The sequence below is a fragment of the Accipiter gentilis genome, chromosome 8 (genome assembly GCF_929443795.1).
Source record: "Accipiter gentilis chromosome 8, bAccGen1.1, whole genome shotgun sequence".
Classification (NCBI taxonomy): Eukaryota; Metazoa; Chordata; class Aves; order Accipitriformes; family Accipitridae; genus Astur; species Astur gentilis.
In genome coordinates, this window is record NC_064887.1 from 18,187,981 (window position 1) to 18,208,865 (window position 20,885).

Consider the following 20,885-nt stretch of genomic DNA (forward strand, 5'->3'; position numbering starts at 1 on the left):
CTATATTTGACCTTTTAAACATAACTAGAACATTAAATAAAAATAAAGCCTAATTCTCCATGTTCAGTTATGACAGATGGGTGTGATCACAAAAACATCAAAGGCAGGCTTATCCTAATCCTGTAAAGTGGTAAGTGCCTCCTGAAAGGTCCTGAGTATCTTCTAATCCTACTGAGGATAGGCTGCAAGTGCATTAAGAGGTAATGGGAGTAAGTAACAAGGGTAACAGTGAGCTTTTCTGTCCATAGGAGGAACAATATGTATCAAAAAGACCTGATATGTTATGAAATAACCTGATTTATCTAAACATAGAGATCAGAAAGTGGGAAGATAAGTGTTTATTTTCCACTGTCCATGAGCTTATATTGTACGTATAGCATGGCCTTAGGCACAGAGTATGCAACTCTAATTCAGAAAATCTGGCTTCTCTTCCAGGCTCTGTTATTTGCACAATATTGCACAATGCCGCAGGCCAGTATCTTTACATCCTGGCATCAGTGTCTGCTTTCCACAAATGGTGAAATTGAAATGACCTCTTATCAATAGATCATGAAGTTGTGCAAAAGTGACAAGACATAAGAATCTATTACCATGATTAGTTTTAATGCATCAGAATGTATGATGAAAAAGCTAATTTTTGAAGCAGAAAGATAAGCTCAAATTAATCCTAAGAAATGCTTTGATTTGGAGGTTTTCCCTTTGGGTGCGATCAAATATTCAGGATAGGGAAAATGAGAATAAAGGATCCTATAAACTTTAGGCAGGTAGCACTACCTTTGGAAGAACAACTGAATTGGAATGACAGATGATCAGGTCAAGTTCACCAAGACAAATCTTTTCATTGTAATATGGCCACATGAAAGGTCTAAATGAAGACTGGGCTAAGCGTTTTGAGGCTAGGTGATATGAGAACATAGTAAATAGTACTGTAGTGGAGCGTAGCAACTAAACAAACAAGGTATATTGTGACAATGCCAACCACTCCTCCCCAGTTTAAAACAAGCCTGCTAAGTCACGCAGCAAAAGTACCTTGTGCAAAGTCACAGATGATATCTAGGGTGGCTTAAGAACTAAGCCTCAGCCAGTTTCATCTCCTCTCAATGAAACTCGAGGACGATTCCTATTGGTCATATAAGACATGGATATCTCGTTTCCTTTGGTGAAATGGCCACAGTTAATAGCTGATATTAAAAAAACCTTCTTCATATGTGTGTTATTAGATGTCACATGTCCATGAGGCAGCTCAATGCTTTTTTTTTTTTTCTAGATATCCAGACACTGCTGTTACCAGGCAGAATGTCACTAATAACTACATTTTATAAATTTGTGTGAGACATTTTTATAGCACATGCTGTATTGGCACCATTGCCCAATACTGCATGCAATTACTTTGTTGTTGCTGTTGTTGCTGAGGGCCAAGCTCTAACAAATTAAATTTAGAGAAGGGAAATAGGCTTATATGCAAATGGAATTAAATGCTGACACAAGGATAAAACAGCACTGGATTTAGACAGGGCTCTCCCCCTGACTTTTTAACCAATCATTAGATTTAAATTGAGCAGACAGATTCATCTTCAATTTAACTCCACTGCAATCAATGGAACTGCAGCAGGGATGAACCCAGAGCAATATGGTTTTGACAGTTTTTATGCAATGGCTATGCAGAATGAAGTAGATTTTATATTTTTTTTGCTTATAATTTATGAAATTATTGCCCCGTCCCCAAATCTCTACGTCAAGGAAATGAGTTAGTGCATAAAAATGGATAAAGGAGGCAGCTGCATGCCCAATACCAACTGCTGACCACAGGCTCTGTACCCATAGACCCAAAGCCAAAATATTTATCTGACTTACCTGTGATCCAGAACGAACCCCCTAACGGTGTAAGTACAGCTGGATAATTGCATGGTTTCTCCTCAGTATCACTTGTACTGTATAAAAACAAGGAAGTACATTTAGTGTTTCTGTAATATTGTATGACATATAAATAATTGCTGAATTTAGAAAATTATGTTCTCTGGAGATCTATAGAAGACCTAGGAAGAATAATGACGGTTGGTCTGATCATTACATTAGATAAGATCTGTATTTCAGTAAACTTTTAGAAACCCTGGTTGCATTCTGTGCCTTTATTACATGACTGCTCCTATACATGGCTTCCTCCCTTACCTGTCTCCACTGACACTTCTTGTGGAAAGAATAAATTGTTTATCAAAATACTTTGTAAATTAATGTAGGACCAAAGGACTCTGGCAACATGCACTGTATATGGAACTAATGAGGAACTAGGGATCATTGCTCGTACCAATCTGACAGACCCTGATTTTTTTGGCACCTTGTTTTTTGGCACCTAATCCTCTTCATTTTTCTCTCTCTTTCTAGTTTTTCATTGCTTCTTTTCAGCTGACAGCTCATTGCTTATTCATTTATTCATGGGTCTTATTTTTTTGGTATTGAGGATTCTTTATTCAACGGTAAGTTCAGAGGAATTACAGTTTGTTATTCCACATAGCCACTTCTCTGTATTAAAGCCATCAAATGATACAGAGAACTTCTGTACAGGTATGAAGTTGTACCCTTATTGTGTCACAGTATTCACTCTTACATTACTTTCTCCCACACAAACAAAGTTCTAGCTTCTTTTTCACCATAGACATATGATGCTATTTTAGGTAACTGCTAATGGTTAACTACCTATATTTGAGGGAAGCCTAACAGACTTCCTGCTGGCTTCTATGACATAGTCACCATCAACCAGGGTTTGCTGATGAGCTGGCTGAAATATTAGAGCAGTACAGTGCTTTTTACTTTGAGGCCCGTGGAGCCCCTGGGTCCACAACAGATAATTAAGAGAAGTCTATTGTAAAGAAATAAGTCCATGCATCGAAAACATTTGTTAACTGCTACAGTAGAGTTATCCTTAGCTGGGAGAGTACCCTTGGGACTATAGGTTCTCTAGGCAAAGACAGCAAAGCAGACAAATTTCAAAAAGCAAACCTAATTTCAAAGCAAGACTCACTTCAGATGAAATAGCCTTAGCAAAACTTCTACTTTCTTTGTACACCTTGACTTACATACATAAAAACAAGAGGTAAGAATCAAACAAGACAAATACCTAGCATTGCACTTAAATTGATAGGATTACTGATCTTTGTTTACATTTGCTGTTGGTAGCAAATCACTAGGGACAGAACAAAACAGTGCTTATCAGTACTATTATACTAAACAAAGGTGCTAGAATCAGGTCTGAAGCACATACAAACTTTCTTCCTTTCCTCAAACACATGTATTTCCTTATTCCCCACCCATCCAAAAAAAAAAAACCCAGATATTTGCTACCAACAAATTTTTCTTGCTGGAGATTTCTGAAAGCATAATCAGAATTACTTTGGCAACATGCAGTCCTATCAAAATCTGAATAACGAAGATAATTACTGTGGTATCATGCATTTGAATGAAAAGGAAGTTCCAAAAAAAAAGTTTAAGTTAAGACATAAGCCAATAAAAAGTAAGGAAACCAACTGCTTTCATAATACATATCCAGCTTTAAAGAGAAAAAGAAAATACTACCTTTGCAAGTACATAACTGTATAACTTACAGGAAAATTAAGATTTTACAGTTCAGCTACTAGTACTTTCCAGAACACGAAGCATGAAAGCCTGAATATTCTCCTTTTTTTTTTTCAAACGGTAAAGTTTTCAAGTTTTTACCCCGTTCATATTTGTTACCACCTTTCCATCATTTATGTTTAATTCATTTCAAAACACAGAAAATGGTCCATCAAAATAAAACATTTTATAGATGTTACAAACTGTATTAGAATCCTTCTAAATTTTCACCATGGAAACTACAGTAATTTTCAAGTAGTACAACTTTATGCTTACTTTCTGGGGTTCTAGTTCTAAACATTTTATTCTGTTTAGTGATTCAGTATGATCTGGTAGTAGCATACTCTAAAGTACTCATTCTTCTTATGTGAAGAAAGCAGAGTTAGAGGTGGTAACTAAGATTAGCATGAATACAAGGGTCTAAGCAAAACTAAGATACAGATGTCTGTTACTTAAGGAGTCAAATCTGCATTAAACTGCCCCTTTGAATATTACTAATATTAGTAAGAAACTCAAGCATTATAATTTTTTTTCTAATTTTTCAACAGATGAGAAACAAAGAGCATTTTAAGGAGAGAAACTTGCATCAGGTCTTCTATCCAGAAAAAAAACAGTGGATTACTCTCAGCCACATAGAGTAACATTAACAGCTTGCCTTAAAACTTCAAGGTAAGTGGTCCATTCATTTTTAGATCTTTCTTCTACTCCAGCTTTGAATTTCTCCTTTTTGTCTACCAAAATAGCCAAACTGATCTGTAGTTGCAAGAATGTTATCCTCCGTGTGCTTCTTATGTCTGCAAGGAATCAGTTTCAAAACCAGTAAGGGCATTCAAATGGAAAAGAGGCTGTCCATATAATGAGTTAATCAATTCACAGACATATTATAGGGGTTTATGTTGATATAAGAAATAAAATGAATCTCTTTAGTACTATTTAAAATGCCTTTCAGTTCTGCGGGGTGACTGGCTGCTGTTCAGTGAAATCTCTCTGCTGCTCTGGAGCCCCCTGCCGTAACGTCAATACATACCTTGCCGATGCCAAGGCGACAGGGGCAGCTGCCTTTGCCTGGCCCCTTCATCTGGAAGAGCTAGCTAATTAAATCCACAGCTGCGAATGGTGCACGGCTCTCACATGGACGTAACATCTTGTACTCTGAATACTCCCTCTTCATCTTTCCCCATGCTAGAACCTTATCTCAGTCTCTCACCCAAACTAAATGATGTTCCAAAAGAAAGTTTTATATGCCTTTGGGAAGCAAGTAGTAAAATGGAGAGTCAGAAAAGAGTCTATTATACAAAACAAAAGAGAAGGAAAAAAAAGGATTCAAAATATTCGAGTATGTAATCATCATAGTAATCAAATTAATATCCAAAATGGAATTAAAAAATGGGTTCATTATGAGAAACTGCCCCATTAATTGGTGAGCAGCCAGAACACAGATAGAAAAAAATACAAGTCAAAGGAATCATCCAAACACAGAATCTGAGAACTATTCAGTGAAAGCATTTTACCACCTCTAATACGGTGAAGCATCCAACTTGCAAATATAGTCCAAACAGTGGGGGCAAACAAGTTAGCTACATTTTCAGCTCAAGTTGAAATGAACTGTTGGATGGCACTGAACTGTGAAACAGAAGAATCTGGATTCTGTTTGCACTGCTGTGTCTGACTTGTTATGGAATCGGAAAGGGTCACTACTTGACTCTCTGCCTCAGTATCCTTCATTCCTATTCTCAACTCTGATGAGCTACAGAAGGTACGGACCAGTTCTCACAGTGGGCACGTCTATGCCAAAACTAGAAGAGCGACAGAGGCGTGTGAGTGAAAACATTCCCAGACTAGCTTTACTCTCACTGGCCTGCTCAACTATCCTAGTGAGATTTTAGTTGCCCCAATAAGCACTCAGGATGTCTGGCAGATTTTTGCATCCTGTGCTGTAGTCCATGTTTCCTGTCAAAGTCCCTTGATAATGTTTCTTCCAGCTGTGCCTACCAGTCCTTCACTCCCGCCACTTAATTAAAGTGTGCAATAGTCACTTGGTACAGGTAGTACCCGATCTCAGCTGGATCTCTTAGGTACCACATTATAACACACAAATCTAGGTGCTACTGAAATACAAGCAACTTTCTTGCACTGGTGGTTTGTGGATGAACTAGTCGTGCTTTTCTTCAAATTTGGTGTTCAGAAGCATTTCCTGCAATTCTGAGCAATTCATACGCCATCTGCCTAGAATGTAGATCCCTGCAGTTAGGGTACTGAGCAGTCAAAGAGCCAGTCCGTGCCCTCTACACCAGTCCCTGCAACACAGACACATACCTGTAACATCCCAGGTAGCAGATGTATTGCCTCCTTGGGCAAGCACTGCACCAGCCACTGCACAGGTGGTTGGTTAATGCCAACAATATGATGCATATTTCCTGTGCTGAGGGAAACCGCATCTTTCAGGAATTGTATCAGGCTCTGGCAAAAAAAATAATACAGCTAGGGAGAACATATTTCAATATGAGTGAGCTAATTATAATTTTGGCTCCTAAAGCTTTCCAACAGCCAAAATATAAAGTCCAGCTGGCATGTCCTTCCGCCTGCCTGAAGGAAATAATCCCAATTTATAGCATAATCAAAAATCATGTTTCCATATTTTGGGGGTTTTATAAGTTACTGCCAATACATCAGCCTATGGAAAAGCCTCAGATTGCTTTCCAAGTGATGGAGTGCCAGGAAGGAAAAGTTTCAATGTATACACATTTTACTGCCTCTACACTGGTTTAAAAAGCACACAGGATTGCCTGGCTGGAAGCGAGGGGAAAAGAAATACCAGTCAAGTAAGGACTTTGTGAATCACATAGCCCTGTGCAATTAAGGGGCCATTGTTAATTTTCAGATTGTCATAAATCCATTGGAGAATTTAAGATAATTCAAAAAACCAATTACAATAGAATGAAGAGGGGATCGGGCAATCAGCTGAAATGAAATCCAGCCCACAGAAACAAAATGTTGCAAGAAACCAGCCCTGAAACATGCTGGGAGAATAAAAAGCATATGCAACTGAGTGACTGCACACATATAGTCTTTTAAAGACCAAGGTTATTTGGTATGAAGGCAGAGGGTGTTGCATAGCTCTGAACACTGTTTTGCTAAGTACATCAGGTCTTACTTGTTTCAGTCAATTATACGCTAAAAATGTTGAAACTACCACAGATGTACAGGGAAGCAGCTGGATGGTTTTTACTCACTATACCTGTAGTAATAAATAAATAAATATATCTCAGAAAAATACTACAGCACTACTTGCCCTGAAATAGCATTTTAAGTACGCACCTGCAAGGGCAGATAAATTTTCCCACATCTCATAACAAAAACACTGCACCACAAATAGCAGTTTGCAATGATCAAAACAGCATTCATATGTCTATTTTTAAGTGATGTTTCTTTAGAGATGTAATTACGATTTTGATTACTTGTGCACCAATGTAAACTAATGAAACATATTCTAGGTTTTATTGAAAAAATGTAAGGGACCAATCCTACAAACTTTATTAAAATGAGCAAGTCTTAAATAATCAACAACATAGACTTCAGCATGGCTCTTCATGTATGTAAGTTCATATAGTAACCCTAAATGACTTAAAGCCTAGACATGCGATCTTGATTAGTAATCTTGCAAACCAAGGATAGGAAACCACATTTACTCTTTGGCTAATAGTCATCTTGTGGGATCCATAGTACCTGATGTGTTGTAAAGCTTAATGTTGGTTGGGGTTCTGAGATTGGAAGCTGAATACGGTACGCCTCCTGCCTTCTATAGTACACTGTGACTTGAATGCAATTTTCTTCGCCACGCTTATCCACCCTACATTTCTATGCTCAGGTATTCAAATTTCTTCAGTTTAACTCAATGCTTGTCCAAGCCATCCTGTCTAACACCAAAATCAAGATGGAAAGGGCTTTGCTAGCTAAGTGCCTGAAGAAACTGCTAGTTTCAGCAATTTCTGCAGCGGCAGAAATTCTGTAACATTCTTTCAGGAGTTCAAAAATGTGAAAACTTAAAGCATGCTGTGGATGGCAATGAAGTCAGAATGGAAACCTGCCTCTACACACTGCCTGCTACTTCAGCCTTTGGCCTTCATAACATCAAATGCTTTAACTGTTCCCTGTGCCTCTCCTCAGTGTGCATTACATAATTACACTATAAAGGGTATAGTTGAAGTACCAGTATTTTTTTACCTCCTAGTTCAATCTATTGCTACATTATCACAACATATATATCTGTTGTAACAGCAAAGCACCTATCTGTCTCCCAGTACTAATACCTAGTTATTTACTAGCAACTACAGCAGACCCCTGATTTTTCTCTCAGGATCCCCGAGGATTTTCTCTCTTATCAGTTAAATACAAAATTCCATACATCTTTATACCTTGACTGTCTGGGTATCTTAACTACATGTCCTTTTGAGATAACATTTCCTTGGTAGGGATCAAGTTTGTGGCCAACCAAAGCTGAGGAATAGCAAGCATTCAGGGACAGGAATCATATAGCAAATTTACTGATAAGATTATACAAGGGGGAGCTACCAGCACCGTGTAGCAGTGAAAGTAGCCTCCTGCATCCAGAGAAAGAAAATACCAGGCCACTGAGTCACGTGTTTGGGGGTAGTGGCAAGGATAGGGGAAGACAGAATATTCAAAAAGCCATCACTGTCACATGGTAGGAAGGAATGGACTGGTTTCCATACGGACAACAGCACCAACTGGAGCAACCATCAGAGGTCCCAACTCAGATGAGCTCCTGAGGGAGGATGCAGTTCTCCAGGTCTGGGGCTGCAGGGATTGCCAGGGTCCTCTCCCTGGGGCTGGGGCAGGTGGAGGCAGTGTCCTTGCCTGCAGCAGTGAGCTAGCAGTGTTATCTGGCAGTGAAGTCAGCCCACACCACCCTGGACTGTATTAACAGCAGACTGAGGGAGGGAATAGAGACTCATCACTTGTTAGACCACATCTATAATATTGTATTTGGGGTTGGGATCTCTACCACTAGAAAGACACTGGTAAACGGATGAGCCACCAACATGGTCAGGGACAGAAAAAATAAATAAAGATATATATATATATATTCTATTATTTTTATATATATAGATATAGATATACAAGAATTCCACGGAGGGTAACTAACTGCATAGAAACGTCCATAAGCATTTCTTGACTCACAAGTGGCTGTAGGCTAGAAAAACATATAGGTGATATATTTTATGTATATTTTCATATTTTTCTGTAGGTGGGGTTTGGGGGGTGTGCTACTGTTAGAAGTAGGATACTGGGCTAGACAGACCTTTAATGTGATTCAATATTAAAGTTTTTATAAAGATTATTCTCAACTGTTTCAGTAACATACTAAGTTTACTATCTCAAATATCCACACAGCATTACTGAAAAGAATCCCAATAATTTAGAGGGGTTTGGACTACCTCCTGTTTTCCATAATGAAAATACAAGGTTCAGGAGACTGGAAGACAACATGAACCATAAGAGAATCAATCTGCTGACATGGTCCGTGACAGTCTGAGAACTACCAAATCACTAAGTACTCAAAATTGTGTGCAAAATATGAATAAAATATTGATTTCATTAAAAATGTTAAGGACTACTTAATTCAACAACATTTTATATGTTTGCATATTTATTTCCAAATTTGCATATCTGTTTGCATATATCTTGTAAAGCTGAACGTTAATTATACTTTAAAATCATGTATAAATTGTAACCAAGAATGTTGTATGAATTTTGGAAATAAGAGACACACTCAAGTACCATTAATTATAAACTGCCATTTAAAGCACACTGAAGCAGACCTCATATTGAAAAAATATTGAGCCCTTGACAAATAAAAAAGGCAGCAAGTATTATTAACTGGTCTAGCTGATTAAATGGCATCTCCTAAAGCATAGCACAGATTTTCTTTTTCTCTTTCTCCTTCCAGAGCATGGCTTACTTTTACTTAGAAGAGACACATGACAATTTGCTGGCCGAGATAAATACTGCTATATACTCTGAGTATGATACACTGGTTTGTAATTTCTATTTAGAGTGAATCTCTTTTTGAAGTTTTCTTCATATAGAAATGACAGTCAGTAACATGTAACAATAGACAAATAAAACTTTATGGGTTACTTTAATGGACTAGTGTCAAATGAAGTTGAGTTGAAGTGATTTTATCACATGGTAATTAGGTTTGTGAAATGATTCTGAGTAATTTAAAAAGCATTTACACAAGGTCAAATCTCAAGCAGCTTCCAAAAACCTAGACTTGCTAAATATACAAGATATGATGATCTGACTATCACTTCAAGTGGCAATTAGAGACAGTCAAATTTCTAATAGTTTTAGATATAAATCCAAGGTCAGGCATCCCAGTAATCATCAACAGCCAGGAGTTTCCTAAAAACTGTTCCTTAAGAATTGCAAAAGTATTATTTGTTCTCATTAATTTTGAGAGGATGTGTAGAAGATCCATTAATATTGAAAAAGCAAAATTCAAACTTACAGCTTGGATAGAGAAGGCTTGGCAAGTTTATTAGTGCAAATCAGTGTCACTGCCCTTAAGAGTTACCTGTCTCTGCGAAAGGTTATCCCCTTAAGCAGGGACAGCGGAAAGGTAAAAATCCACACCTCTCTCTAGTCACTCCAAACCTGACATCTTAATTTACATGAAAAATGAAGCTGAGTTTGCATTGCATTGCAACCCATCAGGTTGGAAAGTAAAGTATATAAGCAAAGATACAAATTCACCCATCTTGTTCTGCTAGCTTTGCGTCAGGGGTGGCAACTTCAATGCAAGCAGCAGAGTAACAGCCAGGAGCAGGGAAGGCTCCAACTTGTGCATGCACTATGTAAATAGGACCACCTCCATCAGCTTTAGTGATGTTGCACATACAGATTGAATTTGGCCTGCATAGGTCTGGCCTAACACTGGCATGTTATTGGCCATTCACGCTCCTTAGTCATACAAGGGAACTTTCTTCAAATCTATGGAAACTTCTTTGCGTGATCTGTATTTTCCATTATAAATATAGACCACTACAGGGAGAGGGAGAGCCAAGAGACATGCCACGGAAATACAATTCGGTGGTTACCACTGTCTTTAAAGTTTGATTACAGGAAAATAGCCAAAGAGCAGCCACCTTATACACACAAAACTCCTATTTATTTGTGTGTTCTGAGAGACATCTATTCTCCCCGCACGTCCTTTCTTCTTCAGCCCACACTTGAGACTAAGCAAGTGGTTCCATTAGAGAACAAACATACTCTAGCACAGAGGACTATAGTTAACCTTTAACCTTGCTTCTACCACCATACAACCACTGTTCACACTTGCAGAGTTGAGTTAGATTTGTGCTAAATTTTAACAGCTATGGATTCATGGTATAATATGTCAGTGGTAAAAAATCAGGGCCAATTTTCTTGCTCTCTGCAGGAAAATAATGTGAAACCCCATGAGTTTTGACTTTCATTTTTTCAATAATTTCTAATTTTTCTTATTTTTCTCTCCCTTTTCACAAAATAGTCTGCAGAAGAAATGCCCTAATTCCTGTGGCCTTTCATAAAATCACTTGCCAACACTTCTAACAGTAAGTGATTCTTGGCCTTGGTTCTTTCTCCTGTATCAGCCATGTAAGAATAACCCGCCCCCCAGAAAAAAAACAAAAGCATAAATGAACAAAGTGTACTTTTATCAATATGGCTCTGAGTTGTTAGTGAACATTAATTAACCTGTTTAGATCCTGAGGTGAGCTATATTTATATAAATACGTGTGCAAAGTAAAGCAAGACAGTAAAGTGTAGAGCTTAGAGAACTTAGTTTTTAAAATTAGCTACTAGCACAGCATTAAGCATGGCTGTATAGAGCAAAAAACTTCCACCATGGTTAAAAATTACTAAGTTACCAGCCATGCTTTTCTTTCAATGTCCATGTCCTTCACCTAGAACCATGCAACATTTATTTTGAAAACAGGGAAAAGGGGGCTTCTGCTTCTTGAAACTAAGACATTCCTACAGACAGGAGAGAGGAAGCTGACACGATCCTGTAAACTTCACAGCTCTAATTTTCCATTCTAATGAGGATCTGTAGAGAATCAATTACTGCAGCGCTGGACGGGCAACAAATAGTTCTTCTTCCTGATAGATTATACTCTAATGGCAGCAAAATGTCATGGTTGAGGCACTAATAAGTATTAGATAACCCATCTGTTTGTAATAGGAGCATTCTGTAGTGCCTATAATAGAAGGACATCATATTGATATTTTGTTACAGAAGGGTCTAGAACTAGATTTTTTGAAGAATGGGGATCCAAACACAGGTCTTTGTTGTAAAAGTGCCAATTGCAGAGATAAGCCAAAATCCTGACTCGGTGCTATGTACTCCTCAAACTCTGGTATGACTTCAAGTATCTTAAGTATAGAATCCATTTCTTTCACTGACCTTTCATGATTATAGTTAACTATTTAGATAAACATGGAAGTAATATGGCAGAATGATTTAAAAAGATTGCAACACATGCTAAACTAATATAGCTCAAACTTTAATTTCCTGTGTTCCTTTATTATGGATTGCTATTTTGACACAAAACAGCAATTTTATCAAATTTGGTACTTACTAACTAATGAGTAGGTGGTAGTGGTATTAATTAATAATGGTTCAGAAATATTAAAATCGCGATTCACAGTTTGTGTCATCTTTGTTAATCTTAGTGTAAGTAGGTAATTCTTTAAGGTCTGATAATAATCATTGTAGTTTGGCATATCCAAGACTTGCAAGACTAACAGAGGTAAGCTAATGTCTAAATAAAATCTTTTTCTTGACTTTTCAAGACTAATTATCTTCTCGAGTGTTTTAGCAGCAAATAAGTTTCTCAGCTGAAAGTAGTATATCTGCAGCCATCACTTCTTCATTTATGCAAAAAGTTCATTTATGCAAAAAGTACAAATACTAGTGTAGTTGTTGGTGATTTTCAAATGCAGCATGCCTTAGAGGACTGCTTTAAAGTACAAAGCAAAAAGTGGAAGACCTGACAAATGTATTAACTACTTACTATTTAGCAGTCTAATTTTCAGTGTGATTCCCAATCAGTGAAAGAAATGGAGACAGAGGAGAGAAAAATGTATTTTTCTCCCTTTTTCAAATTAGAATAAAGAATAATTAATACAGAAAAAAATTCTGTGAGAAAGTAAAGGGAATTTTTAGGATGACTGCCATTCCTCATCATTGTAGTCTTATCAATAGACCATATTCCGATCACATTTCATGAAGAACTGTGCAAAAGTAAGTTTCAAATTTTACAGGAAATTTTGGTCTCATTGATACTTGTAAAAAAAGGCCTATACTTCTTGCAAACACACCTTTAAACCATTAAAATGTTAGGTAGCTGGGCTGAAAATGAGCTATCCTGTGCCTTCAGGTACTCTACAATGTGTGTCTCCTAGTCTTGGTTCCTCTATAGGCGCAAAAAAGGCCATGGGCCTTAAAAGATAGCCCATGAACTTTTGGACTAGCCTGCTGGCTGCAGTTGTAGCTATAATAAAGAGAGATCTCCGGCAGAGTTTTCTGCATTGCTTCCATTTTATAAGGAGCTATCTGAACATAACAGTGATCCACAAAGGAAAACATAAGGGTTGTGCTGCTTTGCTGTTTTTGTATATTTTACAGAATGCCAAGATGATGTTGTTTTACAAAATGCTTAAAAGCTTATTTATTGCTTTTTGAAATACAAGGGAGACCAGGTTTTGCTCAGCGCTAATCAGATGGAATGGAAGTGCTGAACCTTTGTCAATTTTTTTTTCTCACAACTGCTGTTGCTTAGCATTTGAGGCATACTGAATATACTTTTGTTATGCTTGTTATAAACTCGAAGACAGCATTTTATATAGTGTATTATCAATTACTCCTGCTCAGCTCTGTGAATTCTGCCTCAAAAAATGTAAGGATATAATATGTAGACAGTTTGTGGTGGCAGTCCACCTTTTCATGCACTCTCACTTGCACAGAAAGCACTAAAACAACAAAACCTCATTCGATAATGTCAGGAAAGATAGTCTCTAATCTTCAATAGCTTGATTTTTGCAACTACCAGGCTAATCTAAGTGTGATAATACTACTTCATCCTCAAACACCCTGTTCTATAACGTGTAAGCAGTGATATCAGCATTGCAAAGGAAGGGCTGTATGGCCGTTTTAATGATCCTACCTAAGTGTCACTTTTTCAATGGTTGTAGAAACTCTCACAGCAGAGCCTGTCCAAAACTCAATAGCAAATACCTGATATGCTTAACTCTGTATAGCTTTCGGGTTTTTAAACTATGTATTTCATTCTAACATGAAATTAAAATGAGGCTTATGGAGAGAGAAAGAATATGGGCGGTAGGAACCACTCACAAGTTGAATACGATAAAACTTCTGCTGAATGTATACAGGGTTGCAGACTGAGAAATTCCTGTGGACAGATGTACTCTGAGCAATCTGATCAAGGAAGTGGCAGAATCAATGCCATTGTGCATATGTAATAGAACAAACTCTTAACTACATAGAAAGAGTTTTTCCTTCTTTTCTTTCCTAATATTGAAATGTCCAGTTTGATGAAGATAAAACCAATGCTACTGGCTTATTCAAAGACCAGTCAGTTGTACTAACAGAAAAGGCAGAGTTCTCATGCTTTGAGAAAGTGCCTGTGCAATATATGACACCAGAGAAAGCACAGAGCTCAATAACACTTGTGCTTGTAGGATCACCTAATTTGGCTCTGAAACATGAACACATTTGTGGCTTTGTAATCTAGTTTTCAGATGAGTTTTGCAAGTTAACTGTACACACAGCCTCGTATTTCCAAACATTGTACCAACCTAATTAAAAGGAACAGACAATGAAGATTGCTTCCTTAATGCAAAAGACTTTTCTAAAAGGATCAGTATATGAACGTAAATGTATCTATAGATACACAGATATCCAAATGTATCCATCCTTAGAGTAACTGCTTGGCTGAGTTGAAACCAACAAACAAGGAACTCTGAACGTGGGATTCCCCCCAGCTGCACGTTGGAATCCCCTGGAAACCTTTGTCTTAGTCATGTTCTGAACATTATTTCAGCTAGGGGGCGTTCAACTAACATTTTTTACATGGCTGCACTTTTGACATTAACCTGGTAACAGCAGACGTGAAAGAAGCCTCCTGTTGAGAACTGTAAGAGAAAAATCCTAATAGTCTGTGCTGATTTAAAATTCCTACATTACTTTGTATTCAAGGGCCTCAAACTTCACGGTGAAGTTGTAGCAACACAAGTAAATAAGTACTAGTATCTCATACAGAAATGTGTGTGCCCTTTGTTCATGCTATAGCCATACTATAAGCACTCTAATACAGGGATACCCCCAAAGCTCTCTTATTGTCAATGTGAGTGATGTGCATTATACCAATACAACAAAGCCATAATCCACAGAACAGATGACAGCAGCAACAATTTTGCCAGTGTAACTTCATGTACACAAAACTTCTACTCGCATAAAACAGATGTTACCCCAGCTTTCCTACTTGTTAGAAGTGACAGCAGCAGCATAACTATAACCTTAAATATTTACCAGTGCAACTATGTTAATTTGAGATATTGCATTTGGGGTATTTACAGGGGGAAAAGCTTCATATCAGTTAAAGCTTGGCTTCTCTGACCACATATCACATGTGGCTCCCGGTCACCAGCACCTCCACCTTGCTTGCTTTTTGCAACTTTCCTTGGTGGAAGGCAGTCAAAGGCAGTTTCATCACATGTCCACCCACCAGGCTCTGCAAGAACAGAACATTTATTCCTGCCTCTTCAATGTAGGCAAGATGAGTGCATCAGCACCTTTTAACTGACTGAAATAAGGGACGCAGAGTTCAAAGTGTTGGACCTTTTCTAAGCAAGTATAACCTGGACAATCAACAAACAAGACAAACACAGGTCTATGAGCATGGGTTAGATAAGGTAACTAGCCTGAGGTAAGGCTAGTTAATACTGAAATTTGCCTACAGAAACTGTAAATTCTTCTATACTGATAATTCTCTGTCTGGCATGTTATAGGCTTAGCTGACTCTGTGTTGGGGCAGGGGTTGTGGTTAAGAGAATGCTATGATACCCCTTCAGTCCATATTGTAAGAGATTTCTTTTGCTGCCACCTCCCCCTCCACAGATGAAGAACACAGGAAAATACACATTGCAGCACGTGACTCATTATATTAGTAGATGCCCTGTATTACATTTTATAAATGAGAATTTCCATAATTTCATTGGTGCCACTTTAAGAAACAAAATACGCTGAACTTTCATTGTGCTGTGGGAAGCAGAGCTGAACAGCACATCAGCAGTTATGGTGTTACATATGGACTTTTGCTTCCTCCTGGGAGTTGTTTTCCTTCAAAACAAAGCTGATTCCTATTTTTCACTTTGCTGATAGCTCTGTTCCTGCATAGTTTGTACTATGGTAGGAACTATTGTGCACCCTTCCCTCTCGCTCTCACCCCTGCATACCCATACACTTTCTCTTTTCCAGAACAAAAGCCTTTTCCAATTATTTAAGGAATTTCACAAAATTATATTCCCTATCCTTATATATATCCCGATAAAAATTATGAAAGAATTAGTTCCAAAACATACTTTCAATAGGGAAACTATAAATGTTACCCAGCAGCTATGTCCCTACCAACTTTGTATTTAATCTTAAAACACTCATGAGAGAAAAGCTTTTGGGGAAGACGGGCTCCCATACCCCATTCTGGTTGCGCTGCCTGGGGTGAACACAATTTGATTTCAGAGGGTTACTGATGCAAGAATTCCGGAATCAAAACTTACCATAAATTCTGGTTACCTTCAGATATTCCCAGTTACTGTCTTATGGAACTACCACTTGGGATTTAGTTCAGAGTCTGCAGGCAGTAATGATACAAATCAAGACAGGGCAGGTTACTACAGCTTTGCTATCAGACTCCTTGAAAATACACTCTATAACCTTTAGAAAAACAAGCTTCCAATAAACACAAGAAGCAGTTTCCAGTCTATGATCAAGAATTCTCTTATCTCTTAACCTGGGTTCACAGGCTAATGAGACTACTTTGAGAAAACTGTCTTTAAGTGTCTCCCCTTTATCCTTTCCAGAATTCTGCAGGCTGTATGGCTCATTACATGCTTCTCATAATACCGACTAGCCACTGCCATAATCTGTCTCCTTGCTGCCTGAGTGCAGGAACTCCTCACATCATATTAAAGTTCCAGAAGCACAGGACATTTCAAGAGGACAAGGAGGTGGCAAGGCTCACTGACTCTACAGGGAGCAACTGTTATACTTTCTTAAGGGAAGTATTTCATCTACTCAGGAAGTCTGGAAGATATACTTCCTGGGAGAAGGTGGTTCAGTGCTGACAGAGGTGCTAATACAAACTGTATATAAGACTACTGTTATAATTTTAAAATTAAGAGATATATGGCCAATCTTTCAGCCTTTCCCCTCTCCCAAAGTCAGTATTTTATTGTTTTTAAAGCTTTGTGTTGACACAGTGCCGACCAAAGGCAAACATTACAAAATACAAGCACAGACCCAGCATGTCACTTTGCACAACAAAGCAGAATGGGGAAGAAGTGCTACAATGCCATGCAAAACATTTCCAGGCCCAATTAAAAAAGAAAAAAAGATGACAATTTTAGACTGAGTGAATTCTCCTTATCCTAGAAAAAGGAATGGATTCAGACCCAGGGACAAGAAAAAAAACCCTGTGCCACATAGTATTACATGAGAAAAAATGCCTTAGCTAAACTCCGCAGCATTCTGTAAATGAAGATTGCATGAAGAATTGCAAGCACCTGAACAGTGAAAATTACTGTCTTTTGTTACAATCTGTAATAAAAAACACTTGAAACTGGACGCAGAATTTTTTTGGAACATCTTATGAACTATTAACTTGTTTTAAAACACCTAGCTACGCACACAGAACAGGAGTGGAATACTTGAGATGAGCTACAGAATACACACAGAGCCACAAACTGACCTGTGATTAGCACGAGGCAGTGGAATAGCCCTTGATAATCAAGCCTCAGAATAGGGTCAGACAAAGACCAGAGCTCTCCTTGCCAGTAGCAACCTTATTAGGCAAAGCACCACCATTACCCCCATTTCTAAATAATAATTTAGAACAAAAAGATTTATTTTTATTCATTATGCCTTTTGTCCTGGCTTTTTTGAAGAGTAAGTTTTCAAACAGCATGGTGGCGCTTAATCAGTGCTCACTGTAAGCCTAGTTCCACTTTCAGTGAATTCAACAGAAGGATTTTCCTTTTACACTAATGGACCCATAGCAGGCCTCACTGGGCCAAGCTTAGAGAGAGTACATCCCTGTAAATGTTGTCAAGTTGAAAACAACGGCACTGCTCGCACAAGTAAAGATAATTTTATGCAAGTAATGCTCATAGGAAGGAAGATGTTCAGGATACTGCCCTACTGATACCTTTTGTGGCACAAAATCACCTTGGCAAAAAAAAAAGAATAAGGCTGCTTATACTGAAGTTTAAAAAAGAGGAAAATATACTTTGCTGTGTAACAGACAAAACTAGAGTGTCTTTGGATACTTCCTTATCACACAAATCCCAAAATAGCACGGAAAAATTCACTCAGCAGTTTCAATCATCTATCCAGCATAAAAATAAGTGTTATTCATTTCATAACAATTTGTGATGGTTCTGAAACAATAAAGAAAACATGCAAATTACACCAATACAATAAAGACTTGATTATGCAACTGCTTTGCCTATTTCACTGCAGCAATAAGCAAGCAAATAGAGACTGAATAGAACACAATTTAGCAATCTTACACTGCAAAATAATATTCACTTGTGTTACTGGTTCAGCTACTTAAAATAAATAATTTTGGTAAATCATTATCATTAGGGGACCTTATTTAATGAATTTTCACAAGCTACATCACAATGATCCTGAGACTAGTTTCATCATGTCTGTGCTCCACTTCCAGGTTTTCAAGGCAGAATTGTTTTGCTCTCAAAAGACAGAATACTTTTTACAAAATGTGTTCAATGAATTTTTAAGGGGTCACCATTCCATTTTTCAGAATTAATATTTTTAAATAATCTTTCCTAAGTACTGTCTAAGTAAGAATACTTAAGCATATTAGAATTTACAAGTATATTTTAACCTCATTAGAGCCAATGGAAGTTAAGTACAGGCTTAAATGGGGAGAAGGGGTCCTGAATCAGGACATTCTGTTATATTTTAGATTAAGACAGAAGAATGCCGATAATTATATTCAGGCAGCTTTCAGAGTGCACATACAAGATATTCTATACAAAACATGGCAATATAATATACTAATAAAAACTCAGTTATTTCTTATTTCCTGCTGTGGCAAGAAAAGCCACTAACAATGCTGTTTATGGGGGTGATAGGAGGAAAAAGGTACCTTCTATTCACCTACATGAAATCTAAATTTAAGAGAAGGTTTCTCTTCCCTGGTTCCTTCTCCTCAGAGCCATGGACCTTTCCACACCACTGTGGGTGAGAATCCACATTTAAAATTTGATTCATTAATGCTGCTTAAAGCATCGTTAACTCATCCTTCACGCCCTATGAGCTGCATCAGAAGGGGTCACAGAGTACTGGTGCTGGCCAGCAGCCAGTGACAGCATGGTGAGCAGCCAGCCATTCTGCTACAGACTGGAGGGGGTTCCAGAGAATTTTAGAGGTCTTCCGTATTTCCACCTCTATTACAGCCCAAGACCTCCTGCAGAGTTTGCATGTACAGCCTACGGATACAAAAGGCTATGCTCCTATTGCTGTATTTTTATGTTGTTGACTAACGGTTATTTGTTCACTGAATGATTTCATAAAGTAACCAAATCGACAGTAAGATTTTTATACAGTTTCATGCAGCTTAAGTGCGTGAACTTCTTTTGGCCAAATCATATTCACACCTGACTTTTGCCGAGTTGATAATTTAAGGTAATTCCTGCTTTCCTTGTAAGCCAAGAAAAACAAATATAGGAATTAATTATACTATCTTGTCCAAGTTCCCTTTTTAGGAGGAAAATAATCTTTGTTACAGTTTCCTGTACTTTAACATTCTTACCAATGGATCACCAGATTTGGTCCTGAAGCATTCTGTAGCAAGATTTGGAAAATTTGTACATACATTATGAAATGAAACCAAGTTACACATGGCTTCCAAGAAAATAAATTAATCTGAGCTTGTATATAAGAGAAATAGGCAGTATGGGTTACAGAGAAAAAAAAATGCACTTTGGCATGGTACAACAGAAGTAGGCAATATCACCAATACATCATTCTCTCATGCATATTTATAAAGATCCATATGTAAAAGCTCCCACCCACAAATGCAAAACACACGAAAATGCATAGTTCTTCGGAAAATGGACTTTGTATAATCTGATAGAAAAACTTCACTGCAGCATACTTGAAAATAGATTGAAAATTATTGCCCCACTTTGAACATTTCCTGAAATGCACAGTACAAAGCTGACAGCATCAATCAGGAATCTTCAGAGATGCTTCATTTGATTTTTCAGAGAAATGAGAAAGCAACAAAGTGACTGGACCAAGCAATTCCAGATACTTACAGCACATTAATCAATTTGAAATGAACTCCTTTTGTCTGCAGCTGTAATGGTTTAGAAGACATTTCCTAAACAACTAGATAATATTTTTACAACTGATCAAACTCTGAGACTTATATAAGAATTAAAAAAAAAAAAAAAAACACCAAACAATAGTAGGATTTTTTTTATTAAAAAGCATGCTTACAAATGTAAAATCATGGTTAGAGAAGTTCAAATAAAGCTTATTTTTTAAATTCTATCTGACCTTGGATTTGACAAAACTGTATGCGGGTCAAGATTATGAAAGGGCTTCCATTATGTGAAGTTATCTTAGTATTGTTCAGACTGGTTTTCAGGATGAAATACTAGCTGAAGTTTGTATTTACTTCATGCACAATCACTTTAACCTTGCTATTTGCACAGCAGATGTCTTCTTCACAAGACTACAGAAGCTATTGACTATAAATCTTGATAAGATAAGCCGTTCATTCCTTGCTTGTCAGAGCGCTCTAAAAAGTCGCATAAAAGAAAACAATTACTGAACTGAGGCAAATACTAAATGCTGATCCTAAAGTTCTTATGGGGACTTCAATAGGACTTCTGTCTAAGTAAAACCAGCAGAATTAGAACCATTGTAAGAAAGTCAT

General features: G+C 37.5%; 1 long non-coding RNA gene across 2 annotated transcripts in view; it reads right to left on the bottom strand.

Annotated features, from left to right (window-relative positions):
- Window positions 1-20,885, bottom strand: part of LOC126042289 (uncharacterized) — a 168,803-nt gene that overhangs the window by 128,630 nt on the left and 19,288 nt on the right. For both annotated transcript variants that reach the window (XR_007507101.1, XR_007507100.1), the window contains exon 2: window positions 1,855-1,931. This is a non-coding gene — a long non-coding RNA (uncharacterized LOC126042289). The remainder of the gene's footprint in view (window positions 1-1,854; window positions 1,932-20,885) is intronic.